We start from the raw sequence: 16,443 nt of genomic DNA on the forward strand, positions 1-16,443 counted from the left end.
ATTTTTAGCTTTTTATTTGGGAATCTGATATAGAATGAGAAGGGTTACAGAGAGAATTTAGGAAGGGCTTAAGGGGAAAAAAAAAACCCTAAAGGAATGGGGATACTTTCAGAGGTGTTGAGTGTCAGGGGAAGAGGTTCCCTTTAGGTCAGTTGAGATAGTGTCCTATAATTTATGAAACATATCTTGCCCTAGTAAATGACTAGGGGTTTCAGGGACCAGAAAGAAGAGATAAAAGTTGCTAATTCCTTTAATAAAAAAGGGAAGAAGCATGGTCTAGTTAGCAATCCTCACAACTGAGATACATTCATGACTGGGGGGGGAAGGGGAACAAGTGGGGAAGGCCAAGGGGTTTAATATCCCCCTCCTTGTATCATTCATTCTTTCAACCCTTCTAGGAACTAGCACATGCTGAGTTAAGGTAATTGTGGATAAGATCTCTCAATACTTTCTGGAATGCTTTCCCTTTTTCAGCAAATACCCTAGTCTTCATTCTGCATTCTGTCTTTCAGTGAAAAGCAGAAACTGAGACCTCATACTCTTGAAAACTCCAGAAAAATATTGCATATCTCTCTACCACACTCTCCCTTTTTTTTTTTTTTTTTTACCTTTTTACTTCCCTCCCTCCCCTTTCTTTCCTTACAGCCCTTTTCTAGGGATTTTTCCTCTTTTTCCCCTGCTCCCTTCCCAACTCTTGCTAACTTCTGATTTTTGTATTATTTTGCTTCTAATTGTTTTCTATTCTACTTACACTCACCGCCATTTTTCTTTCATTTTTGTAACCATTTGTCATCTTTGAAGTATAGCTTTGGTAAGATTCTCTCACAATTCCCACCCTTCTTACCCCAACTGAATTATTTTCTCTATAGTTTTCTTTTCCAATGATAAAACCATCTTCTTCTGTACTTCCCCTTTTTACTAGTTATATCTTGTATGCCATCCTAACTCCAATAATCTATCTCTTCCAGAAAAGAGCCTTCCCTCTTCCCTGGGCCCTTTTATATTAGAAGCTTTTCTTTCCTCATCATCCCAAGGAAAGGTTCATTAATCCCCTCAATAAAATCTAACCTCTTCTCATTCTCTGAGAAAGACCTGAGTACCTGTTCTTTTGCAATATCTCTACCTTTAACCCCGGGATGGGTGTCAACTCTCATGGAAACAGGAAAACCCTTTTTACCCTTCAAATTTCCTCCCCTTAAGGAGAAAGGATCTTTCACCATCCCCTTCTACCACCCATCTCCTCACCTCATCCCCTAATTATCCCTTCTCCAGCTAGTAGAGAAGGGCATTGAGCTCTGATATACTGGCATCAAGGACATTCTTTGTTGTGAAATTGCATGCTGCTCCTTAAGGTTGTGTCCAATGGTGAGTTAATAGGCAAAATGAACATCACAGTAAGAAGAAGGGTAGGGCAGAGCCCAGAGTGAACTTTGAGGCAGTTAGGTAGGGAAGACTTCTGCATAAAGCATTTGCCAAAAATAGCATAGGAATATGACTTGACACTTCAGTGGATGTACAAGTGATGGTTGAGTTGCTACTATGATTGGACTACTTCCCAAATCAAAGGCACATAAAGATGAAGTGCTGGCTTCTCATGTACAACACATTTTTCTTCACTCTGAAACATGTCTGAGCACTTGGTACACTTGATATTTTTTTTTCTTTTTTCTGAGGCAACTGGGGGTAAGTGACTTGCCCAGGGTCACATAGCCAGGAAGTGTTAAGTGTCTGAGGTCAACTTTGAACTCAGGTCCTTGTGACTGTACCACCTAGCTGCCCCTACACTTGATATTTTTAGTGGGATAAGGTTGCACATGTACCTATAATTTCCACTAATACCAGTGCTTCAAGACATAGTGCCTTCTGCTAGGACTTCATCTCCAATCAAAAAGGAAAAGCCCTCCCCTACTTGACATACTTGACAATAATAAATCCTCCCCTGTGGTATTTTCTTTTCTTTTTTTTTTAAATTAGTTTTATAATTATAACATTTTTGATAGTACATATGCATAGGTAATTTTTTACAAGATTATCCCTTCCTTCCCCTCCTTCCCTTCACCCCCTCCCCTAGATGGCAGGCATTCCCATACATATTAAATATCTTATAGTATATCCTAGGTACAATATATATATATATATATATATATATATATATATATATATATATATATATATATATATATATATATATATATATATATATATATATATATATATATATATATATATGTGCAGAACCGAATTTTGTTGTTGTTGCAAAGGAAGAATTGGATTTGGAAGGTAAAAAATAATCTGGGGAGAAAAACAAAAATTGCTAACAGTTTACACTCATTTCCCAGTGTTCCTTCTCTGGGTGTAGCTGATTCTGTCCCTCATTAATCAATTGGAATTGGATTAGCTCTTCTTTATGTTGAAGATATCCACGTCCATCAGAATACATCCTCATACAGTATCATTGTTGAAGTGTATAATCTTCTAGTTCTGCTCATTTCACTCAGCATCAGTTGATGTAAGTCTCTCCAAGCCTCTCTGTATTCATCGTGTTGGTCATTTCTTACAGAACAATAATATTCCATAACATTCATATACCATAGTTTACCCAACATTCTCCAATTGATGGACATCCATTCATTTTCCAGTTTCTAGCCACTACAAAAAGGGCTGCCACAAACATTTTGACACATACAGGTCCCTTTGCCTTCTTTAATATTTCCTTGGAATATAAGCCCAGTTGTAGTACTGCTGGATCAAAGGGTATTTTGATAACTTTTTGGGCATAATTCCAGATTGCTCTCCAGAATGGTTGGATTTTTTCACAACTCCACCAACAATGTATTAGTGTCCCAGTTTTCCCACATCCCCTCCAACATTCATCATTATTTGTTCCTGTCATGTTAGCCAATCTGACAAGTTTGTAGTGGTATCTCAGAGTTGTCTTAATTTGCATTTTTCTGATCAATAGTGATTTGGAACACTCTCTCATATGAGTGGAAATAGTTTCAATTTCATCATCTGAAAATTGTCTGTTCATATCCTTTGACCATTTATCGATTGGAGAATGGCTTGATTTCTTATAAATTAAAATCAATTCTCTGTATATTTTGTAGATGAGGCCTTTGTCAGAATGTTTACCTGTAAAAATGTTTTCCCAATTTGTTACTTCCCTTCTATTCTTGTTTGCATTAGTTTTGTTTTTACAAAAGTTTTTTAATTTGATGTAATCAAAATTTTCTATTTTGTGATCGACAATGATCTCTACTTCTCCTTTGGACACAAATTCCTTCCTCCTCCACAAGTCTGAGAGGTAAACTATCCTATGTTACTCTATTTATGATCTCGTTCTTTATGCCTAAATCATGGACCCATTTTGATCTTATCTTAGTATGTGGTGTTAAATGCGGGTCCATGCCTAGTTTCTGCCATACTAATTTCCAGTTTTCCCAGCAGTTTTTGTCAAATAATGAATTCTTATCCCAAAAGTTGGGATCTTTGCGTTTGTCAAACACTAGATTGCTATTTTTATTCACTATCTTGTCCTGTGAACCTAACCTATTCCACTGATCAACTAGTCTGTTTCTTACCCAGTACCAAATGGTTTTGGTGACTACTGCTTTATAATATAGTTCTAGATCAGGTTACAGCTAGACCACCTTCATTTAATTTTTTTTTTTATTACTTCCCTTGAAATTCTTGACCTTTTGTTGTTCCATATGAATTCTATTGTCATTTTTCCTAGGTCATTAAAATAGTTTCTTGGGAGTCTGATTGATATAGCACTAAATAAATAGATTAGTTTAGGGAGTATTGTCATCTTGATTATATTTGCTCAGCCTATCCAAGAGCACTTAATGTCTTTCCAATTATTTAAATCTGACTTTATTTTTGTGGCAAGTGTTTTGTAATTTTGCTCATATAATTCCTGACTTTCCTTTGGTAGATATATTCCCAAATATTTTATACTATCAACCGTTATTTTGAATGGAATTTCTCTTTGTATCTCTTGCTGTTGGATTGTGTTGGTAATGTATAAAAATACTGAGGATTTATGTGGATTTATTTTGTATACTGCAACTTAGCTAAAGTTCTGAATTATTTCTAATAGCTTTTTAGCAAGTCTTTGGGGTTCTCTAAGTATACCATCATATCATCTGCAAAGAGTGATAGTTTTGATTTCCTCATTACCTACTCTAATTCCTTGAATCTCTTTCTCAGCTCTTATTGCTGAGGCTAGCGTTTCTAGTACAATATTGAATAGTAATGGTGATAGTGGGCAACCTTGTTTCACTCCTGATCTTACTGGAAAAGGTTCCAGTTTATCGCCATTACATATGTTTACTGACGGTTTTAAATATTTGCTCCTTATTATTTTAAGGACTAGTCCATACATTCCTATACTCTCAAGTGTTTTTAGTAGGAATGGGTGTTGGATTTCATCAAATGCTTTTTCTGCATCTATTGAGATGATCATATGATTTTTGTTAATTTGGTTATTGATATAGTTGATTATGCTAATAGTTTTCCTAATATTGAACCAGCCCTGCATTCCTGGTATAAATTCCACTTGGTCATAGTGTATTATCCTGGGGATGATTTTCTGTAGTCTTTTTGCTAATATTTTATTTAAGATTTTAGCATCAATATTCATTAGGGAGATTGGTCTATAATTTTCTTTCTCTATTTTCAGCCTACCTGGCTTAGGTATCAGTACCATGTTTGTGTCATAAAAGGAATTTGGTAGGACTCCTTCAATCCCTATTTTTTCAAATAGTTTATATAGCATTGGAGTTAGTTCTTTAAGTGTTTGGTAGAATTCACATGTAAATCCATCTGGTCCTGGGGATTTTTTCCTGGGGAGTTGGTTAATAGCTTGTTCTATTTCTTTTTCTGAAATGGGACTATTTTGACTATTTACTTCTTCCTCTGTTAATCAGGGCAAGCTATATTTTTGAAAGTATTCTTCCATTTCATTTAAGTTATCGAATTTATTGGCATAAAGTTGGGCAAAGTAGCTCCTAACTATTGTTCTAATTTCCTCTTCATTAGTGGTGAGTTTTCCCTTTTCATTTTTAAGACTTAACAATTTGCTTTTCCTCTTTCCTTTTTTTAATCAGATTTACTAACGGTTTGTCTATTTTGTTGGTTTTTTCATAGAACCAACTCTTAGTTTTATTAATTAATTCAATAGTTTTTTTACTTTCAATTTTATTAATCTCACCTTTTATTTTTAGAATTTCAAGTTTTGTGTTTGGGGTTTTTAAATTTGTTCCTTTTCTAGCATTTTTAGTTGTAAGCCCAATTCATTGACCTCTTTCTCTATTTTATGCAAGTAGGTCTCTAGAGATATAAAACTTCCCCTTATTACTGCTTTGGCTGTATCCCACACACTTTGGTATGATGTCTCATTATTGTCATTTTCTTGGGTGAAGTTATTATGTCTATGAATTGCTGTTTCACCCAATTATTCTTTAGTATGAGATTATTTAGTTTCCAATTATTTTTTGGTCTATTTTCCCCTGGTTTTTTATTGAATGTAATTTTCATTGCATTGTGGTCTGAAAAGGATGCATTTACTATTTCTGCCTTACTGCATTTGATTTTGAGGTTTTTATGTCCTAGTATATGATCAATTTTTGTGGAGGTTCCATAAATTGCTGAGAAGAAAGTGTACTCCTTTCTGTCTCCAGTTAGGTGTCACCAAAGATCTATCATATCAAACTTTTCTAGTATTCTATTTACCTCTTTGACTTCTTTCTTATTTATTTTGTGGTTTGATTTATCTAATTCTGAGAGTACAAAGTTTAGATCTCCCACTATTATAGTTTTGCTATCTATTTCTTCTTGCAGCTCTCTTAATTTCTCCTTTAAGAATTTAGATGCTGCACCACTTGGTGTGTATATGTTTGATATTGATACTGCTTCATTATCTATGCTACCCTTTAGCAAGATATAATGCCCTTCCTTATCTTTTAATTAGGTCAATTTTTATTTTTGCTTGATCTGAGATGAGGATGGATGGCTACCTCTGCTTTTTTGGCTTTACCTGAAGCCAAAATAGTAGATTCTGCTCCACTCTTTTACTTTTATTCTGAATGTATCACCCTGTTTCAGGTGTGTTTCTTGTAAACAACATATAGTAGGAATCTGGCTTTTAATCCAGTCTGCTAATTGCTTCCTTTTTATGGGGGAGTTTTACCCCATTCACATTTATGGTTAGAATGACTAATTCTATATTGCTTGCCATCCTGTTAACCCCTGCTTATGCTTTTCTCCTTTCCTTCCCTCTTACCCCCCTCCCCAGTATGAAACTTGTGAGCACCACTTGCTTTTCACAGCCCTCCTTTTTTAGTATCCTTCCCTCACCTTAAAGTTCCTCTCCCTATTTTACCCCTTTTCCTCACAATTTCTGTATTCCCTTCCCCTTAGCTTATTCCTTCCCTCCCACTTATCAATGAAGTTCCCCTTAGCTTATTCCTTCCCTCCCACTTATCAATAAAGTGGAAGAAGTTTCACCATAAATCGAATATGTCTATTGATACACACTATGTTCATCTCCCTCCTTTCTTTCTCTCAGATATAATAGGTTACCTTTGCCTCTTCATGAGATGTAGTACCACCACTTTACCCTTTTTTATGATATAATTTTCTTTCCACCTCTAGTTTCTAGGACAAATTATACATGTGTTCTTTACATATTTTTATGGCAGAAATATACTTCTGAAGATTTCTTTTTACCTTTTTTTTTAGAAATCTCTTGAGTTCTGTATTTGAAGATCGAATATTTTGTGTAGATCTGGTTTTTTCATCAAGAATAGATGGAATTCATTTATTTTGTTAAATGTCCATCTTCTTCCCTGGAAAAGGATGCTCATTTTTGCTGGGTAAGTTATTCTTGGCTGCATACCAAGTTCCTTAGCCTTTTGGAATATCATATTCCAGGCCCTTCGTTCCTTTAATGTGGATGCTGCTAGATCCTGGGTTATCCTTATTGTGGCTCCTCCTTATCTGAATTGCTTTTTTCTAGCAGCTTCCAATATTTTTTCCTTTATCTGATGGTTCTTGAACTTGGCCACTATATTTCTTGGCATTTTGATTTTAGGGTCCCTTTCAGTAGGTGATCAATGAATTTTTTCAATGTCTATTTTACCCTCTGTTTCCAAGACGTCTGGGCAGTTCTCTTTGATAATTTCCTGGAAAATAATGTCCAGGCCCTTTTTTTCCTCACATTTTTCAGGGAGTCCGATTATTCTTAAATTGTCTCTCCTGGATCTGTTTTCCAGGTCTGTTGTATTTCCAATAATGTACTTTGCTGGAACTCTGTCTTCCCAGAAATCAGCCGGAGTCAGGATCTCTAAATGTCTTTATTCTAGATCTTTACAGTCCCCTCCAACACCAGGTCACAAGCCCGAGAGAGCATGAGTTCCACAACCCAAGTTTCTCCTACTCCTCCCACACAAGTCACTTCCCTCTCTTTGTCCCACCAATCAAGTCAGCACAGAACAGCTGGGGAGGGTCAACCTTCAAACAAGTTAATAGGGAACTGTCCAATTGGCAATTAGTCTCACGTGCTTCATTATCCAAGTACATTGCTCAGTTCTAGCCCTTTACATCTCCCGCTTTCTTTTGTTTTAGAACACAGGTGGTCGTGCCATCCCTGACTTTTCAGGGAGTTGAGAACCTCAAAAAGGAGGTGATCATGCTCCCCCCCAACTTCTCAAGAGGAGAGATGAAAGCACTAAAAAGGAGATAATCACACCCTCCCTGACATCTCAGGAAGGGAGATGAAAAGCACCAAAGGGAAGTGGGGATTTGCTAGTGGGTTTCTGGGTTGAAGGGCCTTATTAGAGACAAGTATGCACAAACCCATCAACATGGGAGGTATTACACAAGCACATAGCAATAACACAGAGGCTATTAGTGATGAGTCTTCCCACAGTCAGTGCAGACTCGATGTGGTGTAACAAACAGGAATTATACATGCAAGTAGTGATAGAACAAACAATATAAATCAACATGGTATTGTAAGAGATTTCCAGAAGTCCTAGAAGGAGGGTATATAAACATCAGTCACACATATGCCTTCTTCAGCAACCAAGAGATAAACCAATCTATTGTCCATTGCTTCATGTGTTAGGGAATCCAATAATCCCCACAAGTTTTTGAAGTCCCACATCAGTCTTTTTATATGTTAGGGAATCCAATGATCCCAACAGGTTTTGAAGTCCAGCAACAGTCTTATGATGCCTCAGAGAATCCAATGATTCCTGAAGACTTTCAGTCCTACAATAGTCTTATGTCTCAGAGAATCCAATGATTCCTGAGGGTTTTCAAGTCCTACAATAGTCTTATGATGTCTCAGAGAATCCAATGATTCCTGAGGACTTTCAAGTCCAACAGTTTTTGATGTCCATGAGTCAAACGCCATAACTGGCAGGTTCTTTCAGTGGTGGGCACAGTCAGGAACAGAACCACCCGATGTTTCTTGGGTCTTCTCCTTCGTTTCAAGGGTCTGCTCTGTGTCTCTCTGATGGACAAGGCAAATATGGCTCGTTGGCACCCATCTGATTCCTTCTCCATCTGTGGAGATACAAGCAAACCCTCTCCCCCAAGCAGTTAACCTATCTGATCCTTTCCATTCACCACTTTCTGGATCTCTCCACATCACCTGGCAATTATCTGAAGACAGTGGAGCTGCTTGCACTGGACAGTGGAGCTGCTTGCACTGGACACTGCCCTTCCGGTGGGTTATAAGACCTGTCTGCCGGAGCCAGTGCATCTTTGTCAAAAATTTAAAAATTAATGGTATAGAGAACTAAATTTAGAAGTTCTCTAAGGTTACCCGTGGCTCCCCCTTTGTTTTGTTTTTGGAGGAGTATCTTAATATCTCTGTTTCTTCTCTCTATTATTGCCTGCCCTTGAGGATTAAAGGGTATGCCCGTGGTATGTAAAATCTTATATTGTGCACAAAAGTGTGTAAAATGTTTAGACGTATATGCAGGTCCATTGTCTGTTTTTATTGCTTGTGGCACACCCATAATTGCAAATGCTTGTATAAGGAATTCAGTGACCACTCGGGCTGTCTCTTACTGCTGGCATTGCAAATGTGTATCCTGAAAAGGTGTCTACCACAACATGGATAAAAGACAAACAAAAGATTTATAATGGGTCACATCCATTTGCCAAATTTCATTAGGTCTCAAACCACGAGGGTTCTTCCCTGGAGGGAGTGTAGGAGCATGGAAAGGAAGGCAAGCTGTACAGACCTTTACTATGCTCCTAGCTTCTTCTCTTGTTATTCCAAATTGCAAACGTAAAGCTCAGGCAGCCTGATGATATTTAGAATGAGATTCTTGTGCTTCTTGAAATAAAGGAGTACTGGCCAACATGGTTAGAAGGCTATCTGCCTTTGAATTACCATCAAAAATAGGACCTGGAAGTCCACTATGGGAGTGGACATGCAAAATATAAATCTTACCTGGATGCTTTCTCACTTGCTCTTGAAGTTCTTTAAAGAGCTGATATATATTGGAGGCTACAAATTTTATTTGGGCTGTGGCAATTCTTTGTACCACACCTACTGAATAGGCTGAATCAGATATTATATTTATGTCTCCCGGATAATAAGCAAGAGCTAGAATGATTGCATACAATTCATTTTGCTGAGTGGACTGAAAAGGAGTTCTGGTTACTCTCTTTATAGTTAAGTCACGAGAATATACAGCGCAAATATTATAGTTTGGACGCATCTGTAAAGATAGTTGGTCCTTTAAGAGGAACTTTAGAAACCTTTTCTTCAAGAATCCATTGCCAATTATGTAACAGTCTGGTTATCTTTAATGGAGACCCGTGTGCAAAATTTGGAGCCATGGCTAATAAAATTTGCCACTCTGGGATGGTTTCACAGCACACATTAACTTGTGCATTAGTATAAAAGGTGTATATCTTGTTAGGTCTTATCCCAGATAATTGTACTGCTCGTTTAATGGACTTTAATAAAATTCTAGCCACAAGCACTGGGTAAGGAATAAGGCTTTGTTCTGGTTGTGCTGGGAGGTTCACCTACTCTATCACACGGTCTCCTTTATGAAGGACTGTTGTGGGTGCCTCTTGTGTAGCAAAAACTGATATTTCCAAGGGTTTTTGAGTGACTCTTTCAACCACATTGGATAAAGCCAGTTCAACTTGTCTCAAAGCCTCTTGAGCTTCTTTTGTAAGCTGGCGTGGTAAATTTAAAGCGCTGTCTCCCCTTAAAATGTCATATAATGGTTGCAATTGACAGGTAGTCAAGCCTAGCATGGGACGACGCATCCATTGGATATCTCCTATCAATTTCTGGAAGTCATTTAAGGTGTTTAGCTTCTCTGTTCTTAAGGAGAGTTTTTGTACTGTAAGCACCTTAGGATATACTTCATATCCTAAATATTGAAAAGGAACATGTCTTTGAATCTTTTCTGAAGCTATGTGCAATTTATAATTCCTTAGTGTTTCTATGGTTTTTTGTAGACATGCTTCTAACATTTGTTCCTCAGGTGCACATCCCAATATATCATCCATGTAATGTAATAACATTACTTTTGGAAATGCTTTTCTTACTGGAGTAAGAGCAGCAGCAACATACATTTGGCACATAGTAGGGCTGTTTTTCATTCCCTGTGGCAAAACTGTCCATTCATATCTTTTATAAGGCTCAGCTAAGTTAACGCTGGGCACTGAAAAGGCAAATCTTTTTATATCCTCCTTATCTAGAGGGATAGAATAGAAACAATCCTTAATGTCTATAACCCACAGAGGCCATTCTCTAGGCAACTGAGTAGGAGATGGAAGTCCAGGTTGAAGAGTTCCCATAGTTTCCATCTGTTCATTTACCTTTCTTAAATCAGTCAACATCCTCCATTTTCCAGATTTCTTTTTTTACAACAAATACTGGGGAATTCCAAGGACTTAGAGAAGGTTGTAAGTGTCCTTGGTCAAGTTGTTCCTGTACTATGTCTAGTTAGGCCTGAATTTTATCGCTACCTAAGGGCCACTGTTCTATCCATACTGGTCTATCAGTTTTCCATTGGATAGGAACAGGTGAAAGTGTTGGCAGGCCTTGCCTAAAAACAGCAGCCCTGCCTAAAAAACCGAAGTACTCATTTTTAACCCTAATTGTTGTAAAATGTCTCTTCCCCATAGATTAATGGTGATTTTTTCAACTATAAAAGGAGTAAAAACTCCTGTTTCTCCTTCAAATATCCATCTCAAAGGGGTAGCACTAACTTCAGCTGCTATTGATCCTCCTACACTAGACATGTAGGTGTCTGTCTTAGTCTTTGGCCAGTGACTGGGCCAGTTGGCACCTCTAATGACTGTACGATCTGCACCTGTGTCCACCAGTCCTTCTAATGCTATGCCATTTATATAGATGGTGAGCATAGGTCGGTCAGCTGTTACAGTTGCTGTCCAGTATATTCCTGGGTTTTTCTGCTTGGAGTCAGAACATGGGTGACTGTCACCAGGTTGCTTATTAGGAGTTTGTATCAATAAACCCGATGCTACTACTTCCCCTGGTTGATAAGTCACATATTGTCTACCTGTGTTAGTGACTGGGATATTATCTACACATTCCCCAGTTTCCCACATCAGTGTATGAATGAACACTGTCTTGTAAGTACTTTCAGGAGGTGAAGTGGTCAAGCCTACTGTGCCTGGAGGCAAGGGATCCATAGGTTGGAGAGGAACAGATTTCACCTCTCCAGGGGGTATCTCAGTTGTCCCAGCTGCATACAACTCTATCCTCCCTAATTGTAGTCCCTTTCTCCCATCATATTGCTTCCTGGCTGACTGATTGTGTAATCCCTTTCTCCCATCAGATGGCTTCCTGGCTGATTGGTCATGTCTGGGTATTGGACTTGGAGGCACTCTCTGGGTGTGGCATCAGCCACCATCATGCCCCAAGTGTTTTTTGCCTAGGGCCCTGGAGCTGGGCCCATCATCCCGTTTCCCTGAATCAGTGTACACTTTGAGGCCCAATGGAGTCCTCTGTTGCATTTTGGACATGGGGTTTTGGGTCTTGTTCTCCCAGCCTGTTTTCTCACTCTGTCTCTATGCCAACATTGAGCTTTCAAAGATGGCCTACTTTACCGCATTTGCCTAGGGCCCTGGAGCTGGGCCCATCATCCCGTTTCCCTGAATCAGTGTACACTTTGAGGCCCAATGGAGTCCTCTGTTGCATTTTGGACATGGGGTTTTGGGTCTTGTTCTCCCAGCCTGTTTTCTCACTCTGTCTCTATGCCAACATTGAGCTTTCAAAGATGGCCTACTTTACCACATTGAAAGCATTGATGAGTCTCTCTGGAAACCTCTTGCCAAAAGGGACCCTGTCTTCCTATGTTGGGATCTTGGGAAGTCTGCACCATAGCCTGGCTATAAAAGGTATTTGTGCCCACTGTGGCACAGTGTCTTATGATTTCCTCTAAAGGAGCATCCTTGTGTAGTTCTAGTATAATCCTTCTACAAACCTCATTGGCTTTGTCTCTAGCAAGTTGCCTTACCAAAGTGTCTGTTACTTCATTTTCACCATTAGTCCATATGACAGCTGTCTGCAAACGTGCCACAAAATCAGCAAAGGGTTCATTTGGTCCCTGTACAATTTTTGTGTAGATCTCACCCTTGTAGTTTTTACTGGGGAGAGAAGCCCATGCTTTGATAGCAGCAGCAGCAATTTGCTCAAATGCTGTTATGGAGTAATTAATCTGTACTGAAGCATCTGCATAAGAACCTACACCTGTTAGTAGGTCATAGGTGATTGAAGTATTAACTCCACTTTGACTATTTTGTTGGGCTTGAATCCTACAGAGCTCACTAAATTCAGAAAACCACAACGAATTTTGTCCAGGTTCTAAGCACACCTTTGCAATGACTTTCCAGTCACAAGGGGTTAAGGTTTCATAAGCCAAATTGTGTATTAACATCTTAACATAATTTGATATAGCCCCAAAGACAGTGCAAGACTTTTTCAGGTTTTTAAGGACATCCATATTAAAAGGAGCATATCTTCTACTCTCTTGACCTGCAGAATTATACTGTTGAATCACAGGAGAAATTTGAAGTTTGAAATCATTATCTACTTCTTTTTTATTTTGGATCTCTTCAATAAGCCCTTTTTCTAATCTAGTTATAGGGGTTGGTAATTGCTGGGGGGGGAGGCGCTGATGATGTCACCCCCCTCCCACTACTCCTCCTCCCTCTGTCCCTGAAGGTGGAGTTGATGTGGGCTGATCAATAATCTGCTCTCTAGGTGGGGTTGAAATTTCTTCCAGACAATCAGAGTCAACACACCCTGGTTCCTCATTCAAGTCCCCTTGCCCTCTGGCAATGTCTTGAGTTTGCTTATCTTCTATCTTCCTCACACTTCCTCCTCGGTTCAGTTTTAGAACTTTTCCTTCTCCTAAAACCTGCTCGATAGCTTAAGTCTAATTGAATTACGTTGTATATAGATAAAATACCTCTGGGGAAATTGAGCAAACACCATTTTTTACGTAAAATTCTTTCATTTCAAGTCCCACTAGCTTCCAGTTATCTATACTTAATTTTTCTTCCTTTAAGAACCAAGGGGACGTGCGATTCAATGAGTCTAAGAGGTTATCCATTTGTGGACTGGTAACAAGTAAACTTTTCTCATCAATTATCTTAATTATATCCTTTATAGCATTTCTAGATGAGGCAGGGGCTGGGGTTGGAGCAGGGTCGGCTGAGGCTGAGGAAATGTTTGTACGTAACATCTGCCCCATCTCAGCTATTAGAGATTGCTGGTTTAGTCCTTAACAAAGTAAGTTCCTTATTTCTATTAGAATACTCACTTAATCTCCTGGTCACCAGAGGACTTCGGTGGAAGTAGGGTGCCAGCCCCACGTTTGGACGCCAAATGCTGGAACTCTGTCTTTCCAGAAATCAGCCGGAGTCAGGATCTCTAAATGTCTTTATTCTAGATCTTTACCGTCCCCTCCAATGCCAGGTCACAAGCCCGAGAGAGCGTGAGTTCCACGACCCAAGTTTCTCCTACTCCTCCCACACAAGTCACTTCCCCCTCTTTGTCTCACCAATCAAGTCAGCACAAAACAGCTGGGGAGGGTCAACCTTCAAACAAGTTAATAGGGAACTGTCCAATTGGCAATTAGTCTCACGTGCTTCATTATCCAAGTGCATTGCTCAGTTCTAGCCCTTTACAGTACTTGACATTCTTTTCAATTGTTTCTTTTTTCTGGTTTTGCCTGACTACTTCTTGGTTTCTCCTTGAATCATTCATTTCTACTTGTTCGATTCTAATTTTCAATGATGTATTTTCTTCACTCACTTTTTTTATATCTTTTTGTAATTGTCCAATTGAGTTTTTATCTTCTATGGAATTTTTTTCCATTTCATCAATTTTATTTTTTAGAGAGCTGTTTTCTTTTTCCAACTCATTAATTTTACTTCTCAATGATTTGATCTCTTTATCCACTCTGGATGACTTCTCCAGACTCTCTTCCCTTTCCTTTTCCCATTTCTCTTCTAGCTCTCTTGTGAGCCTTTTTGATTTTCTCTATGAGAGTTTTGTGTATTGAGGAGCAGATCATATCCCTCTTAGGGGGATTCCTCTGGAGACAGTCTGCTTTTAGTCTCCTCAGGGTTTGAAGTCTGCTCTCTCTCCATACAGAAGCTGTCAATGTTTAGAGCCCTTTTAAATTTTTTGTTCATTTTGTCAGAGTGGGGATCGAAGAAAACAAATTGACAAGAGAAACAATTGGTCTGTTTGAGGGGGGGGAATGGGGCTGGATAGTGTTACTGGGCTTTCTCTACAGACTGCTGGAGACAGCAGCGAGGCACTTACAGGACAGCCATGGTTGCACTGAGTCTGGGCTCTGAGGCTCTAAGAACTCACTGAGTCACTCCAGATAGGGATGGGAGTGGCTGGGTCCAGAGAGACACTAGCATTTTGGGGTTTTATTCTTTACCTCTGGTGTTTACACCTTCTCTGCTGCTCCTGGCTTGCTGACAAGATGGAATATCTACACTGGGGTAAAGATCGTTTGGCAGAAACAGAAGAGATCTCACCCCTCCCCTCTCTGGTCTGAGCTGTGTGAGCTGCCTGTCTTGCTCTGGCTGCCTGCCCTCAGTCTGCGCCCAGTCTGTTCATCCCCTCCCCCGAGCAAACACAGACATTTTCTGGCAAATTTCAAGGATATCTTCTGTTGGTGATTATTTGTGTTTTTTTTTTCCAGTCAAGCATTAATTCTGAGGCTTGTCATGAAGTAAATTCTGAGAGAAAATGTGGAGCTCAAGCAGCAGCTGTGTGCCTCCTCTCCACCATCTTGGTGGGAAGTCCCTGTGGTATTTTCTGTAAGGCTGTAGAAGGCCTTTACTACCCTCTGGGATACTGTGCTGTCATCAGGAACATCAACAATTTCTCCAACATCACTGAAGAGGAGTCCACTACTCCCCACATTTTTCCAGCTCCCTCCAAAGCTAGGGTTCCCTTCAAAACCAAGGCTCTCCCCAACTTTTTCATGGGGCTTTTAAACGTCTGTACCATTTCCTATGATGATTGCACCTTGAAAATGCAGATGTCTTATATCTATTTTCTTCATCCTGTTCCTTTTCTGTCTTTTAGTTCAAGGTCCTTATCTAGGGGGAATTCTAGTTTGACTTGTCAGAGAAGAAGAAGTGGGGGGAGGGTAATTGGTTGTGGGATTTGAGAAAGTGGAAGGAATGATTTGGTGGAACTGAGCCCAATCCATTCCCTCCATTAATTCCATCTTCTTTTAGATCAATCTTGGATTCCATAAATTGGCTCAAGACAGTTCTACATTTTTCTACCACATGTTCCATTTGGAAATAGGTAGCAGTTAGGTAATTTACAATGTCACAGAGAAGCCAGTTCAGGTTTCTAAGGGTGACAGCCTCATGCTGTGGGATTTGGAATCTCAAGAAACTCAAGAAGAGTTTCTTGGATTGGTCCTCCCTCCCTCCCTCCCTTCTTCCTTCTTTCCCTCTCCCCTTTCCTCCCTTCTTTCCTCCATCCCTTCCTTCTCCCTCTCTCCCTCCTTTTCTCTTTCCCTCCTTCCCTCTCTTTCTCCCTCCCTCCTCCCTTCCTTCCTTCCTAATTTCTTTCTTTCTTATTCAGTAAAAACAAATTTCTAGATGTGGACAGGAAAAGGTTGCTGCAGTTGCTAGGAAGTTACAAGGTTAAAAGCATCTAATTTCTTACTAATTTTCATCCTCCTCTATTAGAGTGATTATCAGTCCTGCTGAAGTATCAAGGAGGAACCCAATTTGTTTAGAGACAGTGGGTGAAGATTCTTAATAAAATAGGATAAAAACTGAAAATTCAAGGGAGAGTTAACAAGAGATTGTTATATAGTACAAACTTTATTTTTTTTCTATCTTTACTCTGGGATTGCTTTCAAACTGATAACCTTCCTCCAT

General features: G+C 39.1%; 1 pseudogene; it reads right to left on the reverse strand.

Moving 5' to 3' along the window:
- Window positions 1–1,272: 1,272 nt before the first annotated feature.
- On the reverse strand, window positions 1,273–16,443 carry LOC141562041 (zinc finger and BTB domain-containing protein 12-like; annotated as a pseudogene).

Source organism: Sminthopsis crassicaudata, chromosome 3, assembly GCF_048593235.1.
Source record: "Sminthopsis crassicaudata isolate SCR6 chromosome 3, ASM4859323v1, whole genome shotgun sequence".
In the NCBI taxonomy this organism is placed as follows: Eukaryota; Metazoa; Chordata; class Mammalia; order Dasyuromorphia; family Dasyuridae; genus Sminthopsis; species Sminthopsis crassicaudata.